The sequence below is a fragment of the Miscanthus floridulus genome, chromosome 17, assembly GCF_019320115.1.
Source record: "Miscanthus floridulus cultivar M001 chromosome 17, ASM1932011v1, whole genome shotgun sequence".
In the NCBI taxonomy this organism is placed as follows: Eukaryota; Viridiplantae; Streptophyta; class Magnoliopsida; order Poales; family Poaceae; genus Miscanthus; species Miscanthus floridulus.
The window spans coordinates 102,508,288-102,522,814 of NC_089596.1; positions in this window are offsets into that span (position 1 = coordinate 102,508,288).

Genomic DNA, 14,527 nt, shown 5'->3' on the forward strand with positions numbered 1-14,527 from the left:
TCGGGCATAGCCGAGGCAGTTTAGGGATCTTGAGCCCCTGAGCCCCATTGGGCTTTGGTAGGGGTCGGTTGAGTTTTGTGCGTTACCCCGTCCGTGATTTCTCACAACCGAAGGGGCTGAGCTAACGTCGCTTACCTCGATGGCTCGAGTGATGCACTCGGTGAGCTCGCTAACGGGCACGTTTAAGTGAAATCTGGGTCCGTCATTCGTGACGAGGTCGGCATAGCCCTCATGTGACATTCCACTGCTCCTTAACCTGCAACTCGGTAGATGCCTAGGTCGTTCTGAAGACTGACCGGGTGGTCCGCTGGCCTCCCCTCGATGGAGATTCTATGGGTTTGGCTTGAGGTTATGATCAAACGAGAAGGTTGAGATGACCCTATCTGCTTCGGGGCAGACTAGGCGAGGGCCGCTCGGGGCACATCTGCATTTTCTCCCCTGGCTCTGTTTGACGCGAGGCGGCCTCGAGCCTTGCGTGGGTCAGCCTTCGAACCCTGGTCGGTCATTGCTCATGTTGAATGAAGCAACTGTCGCTTCGTGACGCAACACGGAGCATTGTGTTGCATTTAACTGCACATGCGATGCTTCAGATGTATGGAATGAATGGATGCATGTACAGATGAATGAATGATTATATAAAGAAATAGTGGGGGTTAGTAATGTTACCTTGATGACTCAAGTGATGGGGTTTGAGGAGCTCCAATCGGAAATTTCTGACCAGGATCCATGCTCGTCGTTCATGACGGGGTCGACATGGCCCACATGGGGCGTCCCTCTGCTCCTTACCTGTCTCTCGGTGTTTGCTTGAGTCGTCCGATTGACTCAGGAAGCCCGATGGTCTCTCCTGGGCAGAGATCCATAGTTGGGCCTTTCCAAGTCCTGCCTAGGAAGGCGAAGGGCCGCCTATGCATGGTGGCGCTTTGTTTCTCACGCCCAGCGTGAGGTAGTGGTGGGGCCTACCTAGGTCACATCCCATCTGACCAGGCACTGTTCTGTCGGGCAGGGTGCATCCCATCGGTCAGGGCGTGTCCCATCATTTCCCATCCGCATTGAATAGGGGAAGGGAGAGGGTTTTTCGCCCCAATCCTTTGCCCTTCTTCAACTGCTGCATCTCCTCCTTAAATAGAGGAAGGGAGAGGGAAAGGAGAACTCACAGACCCTTTCGTGATTTTGGAGTGCAATGTTGAGCTAGAGGTCATCCAGCATAGATGAGGTGGTGCTGGTCGCCTTCACCGAGAAGCGGCTGCTTCCACCCAAGGAGGTGGTGCTGGCCATCTTCACTGGGAAGGGGCTGCTTCCGTCGAAGGAGGTGGTGCACTGGAGGGTGCTGCACATCATCGGCTTCATCATCATCTGCAAGGCTTTCATCGGGATGGAGCCGCACGTGGACTCCTTCTGATGAATCTTCTCCGGATGAGTCTTGTTGGAGGGGAAGATGCTCAGGACTATGCTGGTGGGGTGTTTTGCCCTTGTAGCTGCTCAGGTTGGTCAGTTCATAAAGTTTGATGAGACACCCTCTAGGCACAGGGGCCATACTTCAGCGGGCAACGTCCCTGCCCAGGAGCTTCCTTAATTGCATGAGAAGGTCTAGAGCTCCATGCTCTTCTATTAAGCATCTATGGGTGCGACGCCCTTGAGGTACCTGTTGCGTTCGCCAAAGTCGAGGGAGCAAAACCGGGCGGGGCCCTTTGTGGTGGTGGTTATGTCTAGTGGCATGTGTTGTGGCCTCACCTTTGGCATTAGTCGATGCTGCCGAGCGGCCATAGTAGCATTTGGAGTAGAAGTAGTCAACAAATGTAATCGTTAAGTTCATGGGGGAGCCCCCGTGTGAACAATTTTTGTATCGATGAATACATCAGTTCTGCTTTGTGATAAAATCACTATCCGTTCCTTGTTTTTTTATCCTAGCATAGCTTTGTTTTTATCCTTTGTTTTTTGCACCTGCCCGTTCATTCCGTAGGCTGCAACTTTTAAGAACCTAGGCGTGGCCCGTGAGGCTTGATTGCTCGTAACCATAGGTCATGGTGGGGTGCGCTTGGTCGAGAGTAAAAACAAAGTTACGTAGGGTAATCAAAGGAATGGAATGCCCTTTCGCTCGGGCAACGCCCCTCTATTCGGGCGGAAAGTTTGTACCCTCTTGGAGCCCCCGAGCGACCCGGACTAAAAGTGTTTAGGCTAGGTGCTTTTACAGGAGCAAGTGTTGAATAAAAAGCGGTAAGACCGAATTTAGGGGAAAAACGATGTAGCTGTTCAATGTTCCAAGTGTTGGTGAGAATGTTACTGTTGTCATCCTTCAGTCGGTAGGCGCCTAGTCGGATCACCTCGATCACCGTATAGGGACCTTTCTATGGTGGAGAGAGTTTGTGTTTCTCCTTTGTTGATTGGGTCCTCCAGAGTACAAGATCGCCGACTTCAAGGATCCTTCCCCTGATCTTCCTTCCATGGTACCTACGGAGAGTTTGCTGGTAGCGAGCAGAGCGGATGACGGTCGTCTCATGGGCCTCGTCCAGTAGGTCAACTGCATCTTGCTAAGCCTCCGTGGCTCGGTCGTGGTCGAAAGCCTTCACTCTTGGGGCGCCGTGGTTGAGGTCGGAGGGCAGCACTACTTCAGCTCCATAGGCCAAGAAGAAGGGGGTGAACCCTATGGATCGGTTCAGGGTCATTTTTAGGCTCCAGAGGATCATGGGGACCTCTACAACCCATCGCTCGTGTACTTGTTGAGTCGGTCAAAGATGTGTGGCTTAAGTCTTTAGAGGACCATGCCATTGGCGAGCTCGACCTGACTGTTAGTATGTGGATGTCCGACCGAGGCCCAGTCAATCCTGATGTAGTATCCATCACTAAAGTCCAGGAACTTCTTCCCAGTGAAGTTAGTCCCGTGGTTAGTGATGATATAGTTAGGAATGTTGAACCAGTAGATGATGTCGAAGAAGAATTTGACCGCCTCTTTCGAGCGGATGTTGCTGATGGGCTTGGCCTCTATCCACTTGGTGAACTTGTCGACCGCTACGAGTAGGTAAGTGAAGCCACCCTAGCCCTTTTTGAGGGGACCTACCATGTCGAGGCCCTAGACCACAAACGACCAAGTGATAGGGATGGTTTGAAGCTCCTGTGCCGACAAATAAGTTTGCCGAGCATAGAATTGGCATCCCTCACACCTGCGGATGGCCTCCTTTGCATCTCGTAGTGTGGTAGGCTAGTAAAAATCTTAGCAAAAGGCTTTTCCAACCAGCAACCTCGGGGCCACATGATGTTTGTAGATCCTGATATGGACCTCAAGAAGGAGCTACTTCCCCTGGTTGGTAGGGATGCACTTCATGAGCACCCCTGATGGACTCCATTTGTAGAGTTCGTCACCGAGCACGATGAAGATCTTAGTGCGTTGAGCGACCCATCGAGCTTTAGTCCTTTCGGGTGGGAGGACTTCCTCGAGGAGGTAGGCAAGTAGCAGTGCTTGCTAATCAGTTTGATCGAGTGCTAGCACGGCGATGTCAGCGGGCGACATCGTCATGGAGGCACTAGGGTTAGAGCCCCTGTGCGCTAGTTTGGCGTCGGAGTTAGAGCCCCCGAGCGCCGGTTTGTGTCGGGGTGTGTATGGATCAGACCTTCTAGGATGCGAGCTGATGGCTCATGGACGTCGTTAATGAAGACCCCGCTTGGAGACGGATCCCGCCTGACGACCAATTTTGCAAGAAAATCGGCGACATCATTGTCCTTTCAGGGGACGTATGTAGCTTAATCCCTTAGAATTTGTCCTTGAGCTTGCGCACCTCTTGGCAGTATGCTACCATTAGGGGGCTTTTGTAGGAGGTCTCCTTCATGATCTGATCGACGACTAGCTCCGAGTCCCCGCGAACGTAGAGTCACGTAGCGCTGAGCTTGATGGTGATGCGTAGCCCGTTGATGAGGGCCTCGTATTCCATGGTGTTGTTTGAGGCCAAGAAATGGAGATGGATGGCATAGCGGAGCCTACTCCCGTCTGGGCAGATCAGAACCACTTCAGCCCCCGAGCCGGACGCCATTACAGACCCATCAAAGTACATTGTCCAGTACTCGTGGGTGACATTCGGGGTCGGTAGCTGGACCTCTGTCCATTCAGCGACAAAATTTGTGAGAGCCTAAGATTTAATAGTGGTATGGGGGATATACCTGATGTCGTGGCCATGAGTTCGAGTGCCCAGTTGGAGATCCATCTCATGGCGTTGTGGTTGCGGATGATGTCTCCGAGTGGGTATATAGTGACGACCATGACTTTGTGGTCGGTGAAATAGTGCAGGAGCTTCCGGGTCACCATCAACATGGTGTATAGGAGCTTCTACACCTAGGGGTACCGGACCTTGGGGTCGGTGAGTACCTCCCCGACGAAGTATACGGGGCGCTGGACCTTAAGGTGGTGTCCTAGCTCCTCCCTTTCGATGACCAGGGCGACGCTCACCACATGGTTGCTCGCTGTGATATAGAGGAGGAGGGGTTCTCCCCATTTGGGAGCGACGAGGATTGGGGCCATCGTTAGTGATGCTTTGAGGCTCTCCAGAGCTGGCTCGGCTTGATCAGGCTGATCGAGCGGGTTGATTTGGTCGGTGAAGCATTGTTGCATGCACCTTTGGTAGGTGGCGCTAGCGTTCTTCAGACCAAAAGGCATGGTTACATAACAGTATGAACCATACGGAGTGATGAATGAGGTTGCGAGTTGATCAAACTCTTTCATCGCAATCTGGTGATAGCCTGAGTAGGCATCCAGAAAGGAGAGGATCTCGCATCTCGAGGTGGAGTCGACTATCTGGTCTATGCGTGGCAAAGGAAAGTGATCCTTTGGACATGTTTTATTTAGGCCAGTATAATCAACGCACATTCTCCATTTTTCGGTCTTCTTTTTAACAAGAATAGGATTGGCAAGCCAGTTGGAGTGGAATACCTCTCTGATGAATCCGGCTATCAGGAGTTTGGCGATCTCTTCGCCTATGGCCCTATGCCTCTCATCATCGAAGTGATGCAGGCGTTGCTTGGTGGGCTTTGAGCCTAGGATGAGGCGCAGTGCGTGCTTAGCGACCTCCCATGGTATGCCCGGCAAGTCAGAAGACTTTCATGCGAAGACATCGTGATTGGCGCATAGGAAATCAATGAGCTTGCATTCCTATTTGGCCGGGAGCTGGGTCCTGATCCACACCGTTTTGATAGGGTCAGTGGGGTGGATTCCCGTCGCCTTGGTTTCCTCGAGTGGGCGGAAGGCCGTCGAGGAGGTTGGTTTGTTGCAGTCCGGGACTGCTGGGGTCAATGACTCCCCGAGCCGTGGGAGCTCGAACGAGTTGATGACGATGATGGTGAGCTCAAAGTGCTCGTGGTCGCATGTGAAGGCATGTGAGAAGGCGCTGCCCATGGTGATGACGCCGTTCGGTCCTAGCATCTTCAGCTTGAGGTAGGTGTACTTGGGGATCGCCATGAATTTGACGTAGCATGGTCGCCCCAAGATGGCATGGTAGGACCCTGGGAAGTCCACCACTTCAAAGGTGAGGACCTCCGAGCAGAAGTTGGCTCGGTTGCCAAATGTGATGGGTAGGTTGATCTGCCCGAGCAGGTATGCCTGTGCTCTTGGGATCACGCCATGGAAGGGAGAGCCCGTTGGGCGGAGTTTCGATCGGGGGATGTGCATGGCGTCGAGGGTGTCGACGTAGAGGATGTTGAGGCTGCTACCTCCATCCATCAGCACCTTGGTGAGACGCTTCTTGCAGACGATGGGGTCGACGATGAGCGGGTAGCGTCCCAGACTGGCAACATGGGAGGGATGGTCCCTCTAATCGAAGGTGATTAGAGATTCTGACCAGCTAAGGAAGGAGGGGACGACTGTCTCGGTGGCGCATGCCTCTCTATAGCATACCTTGTGCTGGCGTTTGGAGCAGATGGCGTTGGATCCCCCGAAGATCAGGATGCATTCCTCGGGGTCGAGGAAGTTGTCCCCGTCCTTGCCCATGCACCTCCCTTCTTGGCTGCCGCCTCCTTATCGTTTCCTTCTTTTAGCCCACCGGCCTGTCGGAGGAAATATTTGAGGAGCTCGTAGTCCTTGTAGATGTGTTTGACAGGATAGACATGGTTGGTGCATGGGCTATCCATGAGCTTGTTGAAGTGGTTAGGCAGGCCCTGCTAGGACTGTTTGCCAACGCAATCAGCTGCGGCGATCAACGCGGTGTTGGTCGGTCGACGCCGATATTTTTTGTTCTTCTTGCCCCTCTGCGTGGAGGGGCCCTCATCTTGGTTCTTGCGCTTGGCCTTGCCTTTGTCTTAGCCTCCATTAAAGACCTCTCTAACTGCCTCCTCACCGGAGGCATGGTTTGTGGCGACATCAAGCAGGTCGCAGGTGGTACGGGGCTTCAAGTAGCCAAGCTTATGGATCAGGGAGTCGCAGGTTGTCCTGGAGAGAAATGCGCTGATGATGTCCACGTCGATGACATCAGGGAGGGAGTTGCATCATTGGGAGAACCTGCAGATGTAATCCCGTAGGGACTCGCTGGGCTCCTACTGGTAGCTCTTGAGGTCCTAGGAATTACCAGGGTGGACATACGTCCCCTAGAAATTTCCAACAAAGATCCTCTTGAGGTTAGCCCAGTCGTGGATGATGTCGTGCGGGAGGAATTCAAGCCATGCCCAAACATGTTCCCCCACGCAGATGGGGAGATATTGAATGATGAAATGGTCATCATCCACCCCTCCGGCTCAGTAGGCGAGCCAGAAATCTTCGAGCCATATACCGAGGTTTGTCTCCCTGGTGTACTTGGCGATGTTGGTGGGCGGTCAGAAGCGCTATAGGAACGACATTCTCTAGATGCGTCAGCAAAGGCCCGTGGTCCTAGGCCATTTGAGCTGGGACTCCGGTCGTCTGGCTAGCGACTATGCCTAGGGCACGTTTCACCACAACCCTTGATAATCCAACCAGGGCTCGTGTTGCCTGCCCTCACCGCCACTCGATGGACGTCATCATCATGCCGGGCCTGATGACGGTTGCTGATGACACTACGAGCGTCTTGGTGTGGACTGAGCCGTTCGCGCACCGGCGATCGGTGTGGAGCATGCACCAGGTTAGACCACAGCGCAGCTATAGCCTCCTGTGCCATGCTTGGCAGCTATAGTGGTGAGCGGATGGAGCGATCCATCTGGTATGTCCCCACCCCCCTGGTGGGGAGAGAGGCCGCGAGTCAAAGTCGTGACGCGGTGCTTTCCGCCTATTGAACGGCGACGGCTTCCACCAGTGCCCGAAGGTTCTGGTGGACCGCCCGCTCCTGAGGGTCGACAGGCTCGGGAACGCCGCGCAGAAGCATTACCGTTGCAGCGATATTCTGGCTAGCCTGAGCAAACTATGGGGGATCGCTCCCCTTGTCCATAATGTTGCGCTGGACCTAGCGGGCGTGACCCTGGCACCGCTCGCTGGGTTACGCGCATGGGGCGCAACGTGCTGCACCGAGCAGGCTAGCGTAGGTGGCAGCTGGTTCTGCCGCCGTTGTCATAGCTCCTGGGCGTGCTCTTGCGCAAGCGCGAGGGCCCCCGCACAAGGGTCCAGAGGGGTGTGAGTTTGTAAGGACTCCGCCACCACCGGTGGCTATCTCGGAGCGTCCACCATAGGGCACTCCCGGGATAGACGATGGCTAGGTGCCATATCATCGATGCTGGAGCCGTCACTCTCAACCTCATCATCCAGGAGTTCGTGGAAAGTGGCGGGAGCATAGCTTGCCATTCCCATGAATTCGGATGTGAGAGGGGGCGGCACAAGCATCCTTTGGAGCCCCCAAGTGCATGCGCCCACGGGGGACGTGAGGCCATAGGGGAACCGGTAGTACGGTGGTTGTTGTGCGGACAACACGGCTCCTTCGAATAATCGACGGAAGATAGTAAATAGCGAGTAAATAACAGCATGTACATTACTCACAGCGGGGTTTGAGCAGAGCGTTTGCTCAGAATGAAGCACAGACGCCTCATCGTTGAAGTCATCATGTGTCCCAGAGCCGACGGAGGGTGCCCCTCCAACGGGCACCGGACACAAGTGCCTCCTTGCGGAGGTATAGTAAACCGAGCCGGTCGGCAACGAAGTCTAGGCTTCTAATACCACTTGATGTAGACAAGGCCCGATCTTCCGATAGGTATGATAGCGTCGATTGGTGGAGACTTGATGTTCACGATCTAGGCTTCAAACCAAGACTGATTCAGACCCCCACAACCGTTACACCACTGCTCCGTTAGTTATCAACCACACGAACGCGATTGACCTCGCCGAGAAGGCTTTTCTGCAAGTGAATCGAGAACACAAGCAAGAACAGGATGAATGCAATCTGAAATTACAAATAAATATGAGGCTTAAGATAATGAGAAGGAGTTCAAGTCTTTATTCAAAAGGACTAATCGCCACAAGCGAACAAGATCAAGAACTGGGGCCCTGGTTCACAGCAAACAGCCTTGGTGGCACAGTTGCAGCAAAACGATGTCTGTTTCACAAGGAAATCAAGAACTAAACAAAAACTCAAACCCTAAGGAGAGCGACAATTGCTATTTATAGAGTCTTGGGCGTCACCCCTTGGACGCGTCCCCTAATGGGTCTAAACATGATACACGGTCCAACGGACCAAAAGACGGTATCGTAGCATCCTGGTAGATTCTGGACACTGACTTGTTTCGATGATTCCTGTTGATTCCTAAGGGATTTTGATGTGAGATCACTTGCATTGGCTTCCTTATCAAATTAACTTTCTAACCATATGTGGATCGTCGAAAACGGAGTCCAGATACATCCTAGGTGACCAGTTTAAGACAGACTGGTCTTGGAGGCTGAGGTAGACTGGAACTTGAGTTGCTTTGGGCCTCCACCTTAGGGACTCGAACAGAATTAGCCTCTGGCCTCCTTCTTGACTTGGACACCCTTGATGGCTTCCTACCCCTCCTAACCATGCGCCAAACATGGTCGTAAGCATGGGTGTCATGTCCTCATCAACTTCCAAAGAGGAAGGCCTAGGATGGCTCAAAGACGGGTGGAACCAACATCTCAATAGGTGGGAGTGCGGGAAAATCCAACGAGCCAAAGTGAGTCGTATCGCTTGAGCCCGCCATGGTGAAGATGGTGGAAAAGTGGGTCATCCGATGACCAAAAGGTGTGAACGTACAACGTCTTCCCCATGAATGGTGCCAACTGTCGATGCAGAAAATGACCAACACATAAATACTTGTAGTTTTGCTGTACGTTGTGATTGGATGTGGCCTAGCACTTAATGACACAGGGTTTATACTGGTTCCGACAACGTGCCCTATGTCCAGTTTGAGTCGATCGGTGACTTTATTCCTGAGCCCAGGTGCTCGAAGTTTGCTATGGGGTTACAAACGGAAGGGAGAAAGATGGAGGGGTACAAGAGGTCCGGTCGAACTCTGGTCTGAAGGGGCGAGAGTGACGGAAGCTTCGCTATGTGCTTAGTGTTCGAACGCTTACTGTTCGTTGGGATCCTTGGTCGTTCGGATCGTGTGTGTTGTTCGAGTTGTTGTGGACTGGTTCTCCCTTTGTTGGGAGAGAGTGCATCCCCTTTTATAGATAAAGGGGATGGCCTTATAAGAGAGAGAGGGAGAGTGTATGTGTGATATGTCTTGTTGCCCATGTCATCGGGTACAAGATGATTGTAGGCACCCATAACATTGTTGAATGTCAGATGCATATGGGAGGTTGCGTCTTCTTCTTCTAGAATGGCAGACGCCGGTGCCTGCCATACTGTAGATGCCCAGAGACATGTAGGGGTTTTTACCATGTTCGCCTGATATGGTAAATGCTGGCGCCCACAACACTGTTGATGCCTAGAGGCCTGTGGGGGGGGCTTACCGTGTTTATCTGGTATGGGAGTTGATGGCGCCCACAACACTGCTTGGGTTCAGACATGCTAGGAAGGTTGCAGGGTACCCCTCTAACATGTCCTATTGGTACTATACTACAGGTGTACAGGGTACGGTCCTCGGTATTGCGGTTGACTTGAGTGCCCTGCCTTACTTTCTCTGTCCGTTTCCTGGTCCTCATTGAGCGGGTGTCCCCGGTCGGTTGGTCCTAGTCGGCTCTGACTACGCCAGTCGGAAAAGAGCTGTAAGTAGGGGTTCGGTGCATCCCCGGTCGGAGACGCGGGTCGGAGTCAGAAGCGAGCGTTGTTCCTCCTTAGTGAGGCCTTCCGGTCGGAGAGGCGGGTCGGAGTCAGAAGCGGACGCCGTTCCTCCTTGGCCTGGCCTTCCGGTCGGAGAACGGAACCCCCTTTTGGCCTATTGTTTAGGTATTTGGGCCGGCCCAGGAGTTGCGCATCGTTCGCAACGTTGTCTGCTGGGCCGAGCCTTTATTGAGAAGCCGATCCATGAGGGACCCCAGGTTTATGAACCCGACAGTCATTGTGGAGGACCTTCTGGCTGTCAGGCTATCAAGGAAACGGGCTGCTCTATTTCTCCAGTTTTCTCATTTTTCATTGCTCATCATTGGTCTTGCTCATCCATGTTTATAGCTTTAGATCCGTGTCCTCTGTTGCCTCCATGTTCATGTGGGATTATCCATTTAGCTTGATTCAATTATTCGTTGTTTATGGATATCTACCTAGGAGATGGGCTTCCACTAATTTGGTTCCTGCTCTCGATCCGTGAGATCAGCTTCTGCTAATTGGATGCCTCTCAATTTTTTTATATGACTGTAAGGCTTCCTGTATACTTTTTTGTTTACTTAACTAATGATTTTCTTATTATTTGTTTTCTAAATATTTTAGAATCATACATAATATCATCTCACTCTATATAATCTTCATTACAAAATTGTATTGTTCTTTCACGTGGTTAAACATATTACAATTGTAATATATGTTCAGCTGATATGGACCTCCTCCTCATACATTTGAATGGATGCTTTCCATCTACTCAGGCAATATAAGTGCTTACCTCGGTGGTGCATACAAGGGAGAAACATTCTCCACCCTGGCCACTATGGACAATCAGGCCTGGCCTGTTCCTGCATACAAGCCTACAAGGCCAAGGCACCTTTTTTTAGCGCCCTGGCAAGAAATTGCTCTACTAGGCCAAGGTGCTTTAGGTATCACACATATTCCTCCTACTTTGATTTGTTTGTTTGATATGTGCTCTGCACCTAGACATCCATGTATTTTGGTTCTCTAAAATGTAAATGTGGCAACCTAAGTTCCCAACTGCCCATGAGGATGAAGGAAAGATCAGCTACTGTTTGAATAAACTAAATTACTTCAAAGTGAAATTTCAGTATGTCATTTGCTTGCTATAAATAGATCACGGATTAAAGAGTATTTCATTCATGTATCTGATCTTATTGATGTGTTTCATGCAGCTAGGTGTTTTTGAAGTGCTAAAGTAAATATGCAAGATTTGAATCAACAAGTTGGGAAATTAGTACAGGACCTCCTCCTCATATATTATGCCATTATTTAAGCTATAGGATCTTACCTTTTTTAAGGGAAATTTTGCTGCAGGACACCGCTAAAATACATAATATGCTGATGGACACCGCTAGAACAAGAATTTGCCCAAAGACACCGCAAATTCATGGTTCTTTGCCCAGACACACCGCATAGATTATTTTAATCATTTCTCAGATTTACGAAGAGAGAAGGTGGGTGAAATGACTCTTTTGCCCTTGTCTTCAACCTCTGGCTGGTCACTGATTTTTGCTGTAGCACATTGCTGGCGCCTTTTCTTCTCTGGCGAGGTCACATCCTGCTACCCAGCACCGACGAGCCCGCCGCCACCTCGCGCAACACCGTTGACTCATCGCCACCTAGACATCTCGTCTCCGAGATCAGCATCCACAGACACCATGGACAGCGTTGCCTTCCTCTCTACTCCAGCCATCTCCATCCTTTCCTCATCCGCCATCAAGCCGTGCCACACCATGCCGCCGCCAACACGGCACGCTCGGTCGAGTTGACCCGACGCTTGCCTCCCGCCCTCGCACGCAGCACGCGCCGCCGTCCTGCCCGCGAGCCTGCGTGGGCCAGCAAGCCGCGCATGGCCAGCGCCGCAGCTCCAACCTACCATGCTGTCGGCCGGCTGCTGCTCCCCTCCAGTCGAGGCCCTACCACCCTCACGCACAGCACGCGCTGTCACTACCCCGACCCTGCCACCATCCTGCCAGCGAGCCCACGTGGGACCCCCATGCCGTGCACAGCCCAGCGCTGCCGCTCAGCAATGCCGTGCTGCCGGCGAGCCCGGCTGGAGCCCCTCGCTCCCACGCGCGTGAGGAGGAAGATGGACCTGTTGAAGTCTCGGCCCACCACAAGATGCCTAGGTGGCAACGAGTCAATAACGCTGCACGAGGTGGTGGCGGACTTGCTGGTGCTGGGGACCAGGACGAGACATCGCCGAAGAAGAAAAGGTGGCGGCGATGTGTTATAGCAAAAATCAGTGACCAGCCAGAGGTGGAAGACGAGGGCAAAAAAGTCATTTCACCCACCTTCACTCTCCGTAGATCTGAGAAATGATTAAAATAATCAGTGTGGTGTGTCCGGGCAAAGAACCATGAATTTGTGATGTCTTTGGACAAATTCTCGTTCTAGCGGTGTCCATCAGCATATTATGCATTTTAGCGGTGTCCTGCAACAAAATTTCCCTTTTTTTAATGATCATGATGTACAACTAAGGGTTGTTGCTCACTAAGAGATTATGTCAAATTAATGTAGGTTGGGTCCATGGTGCCACTAATGGCTTCAAAATATCCTTATAAGGCTAATGTGGCCTATGCAACTCTCTTGAACACTGATCAAGAAGCCATTGTCGGTAGAGTTAAGACAGCAAGTCAATTCTACAAAGTGCGTATCAATCATCCTATAGCAAAAGATGAGCCATTAGTGAGGCCCATGCTTGGGTGCAACAATATTGGTGATGCTCAAGCCAAACGAGTCTCAATTGCTTGGCCTTTGATGTTTGTATGTTCAAACTAGCTTTCTTAACTTTACATCAATGTACATATGTGGCATAATTTGTAATCTTACAACTTACATTTTCTTTGCAGGTTGAAATGATTAATGGTTGAACTCCTACATCGATGTGTACGAAGAATGGAAGAAGAAGCAATGGACTTTATGAATCCTAACTAGTTCTTGATTTTTTCTTTCTAGTATGGACTATGTGTGTTTGCTCTCTAGAGCCATATCGTTATGTACATATACTATAATTTAATCTGAACAAGCACTATGTTTGAAATAATCCTACGATATGTGGATCTTGATATGATTATTGAAATTTGTGCTTTATGTGATTTTGCAATGTGTTATGTTTGTGTGATTATATAATAATCCGTGTGCCAAATGTATAGGTGAAATAAATATTTGTTTTATAATCTAAATATGTTACAATAGATATAAACAAGTGTTACAAACCATGTGTTTCTTTGTTCCATATTGTGTTTTACCGTAATGTAGAAGTGTTACTAAAAACTAAAAAAAATGTTACAACAGACAATCACTTTACCACTAGGCCAAAATAAATGTGTTATAAACTATGCATTCTACCATAATGTGATGTGTTACTAGAGAAAAAAAAATGTTATAACAAAAATTATTGTAACACTAGACAAATGTTTCTGTAGACAAATAAATGTGTTACAATAAATCAGTCTATAGTAACATAACGAATTGAAACGCAAAATAAAATGTGTTACTAAGAGAGCTAGTAATATTTTTTTTAATTTATAGTAACATAAGTTAGTATTACTGTATCTCTGTGCAGTAGTAGTGTTTGAAACTGCAGATGAAGAGTGAAACCGATCCGAAGCTAGCAGCCATCGATCGATCGCAGTACAGATGAACTAGCTGCCGCTTGACGCATACGAAAGGCACATCACCAGTGAGGCAGTGACAGACACCGTGACAGACTTTCAGCAGGGTTCCAAGTAAAGGTCATAACAGCACAAGATGCCTGCTCATTTTTTAAGTTTCAGACAAAGAGATGATCACTATTCTGGAGCTCTTCACTCCTGTACTACAGCTGTGCTTCTGCATAGAGCATACTCCACCTCAGTAACGAGTGATGAGCAAAGTTGTTCCGAAGACAGAATCATGACACATTTCAAGTCTGGCGCAAGTTGGCACGTGGATATATGCCGGCCAACAAGGCGTCCGTCGTCCCTGCCTTTGCCGTGGGGTCAACTAGCTTGCAACTCGCAGGCACAGCAAATGCTGCTACATACACTGATGCCGCTCTAGCTACCTCCAGTCCAGCAGCAGCTTTGAATAAAACTAAGGACTAATATACTCCCTAGAACTACATAATCAAATACAGGCCGTTGTAATAAGGTTGTATGCATATGGTGATCCAAATAATCTACTACGTACTTCGTATTTTATCCATGCAGTTCAGTTTAGTGATCGTTACGTTGGAGTGCTACCTGCATTAATGCTTCGACCGATTACCCATGTATAAACTATCGCCGGGAACGGCTACCTGCATTCCTGCATTGCCAAGGCAACGGCTACTTTACGCCGTTGTCGTATGTATTCAGAACACAGATCACTGATGC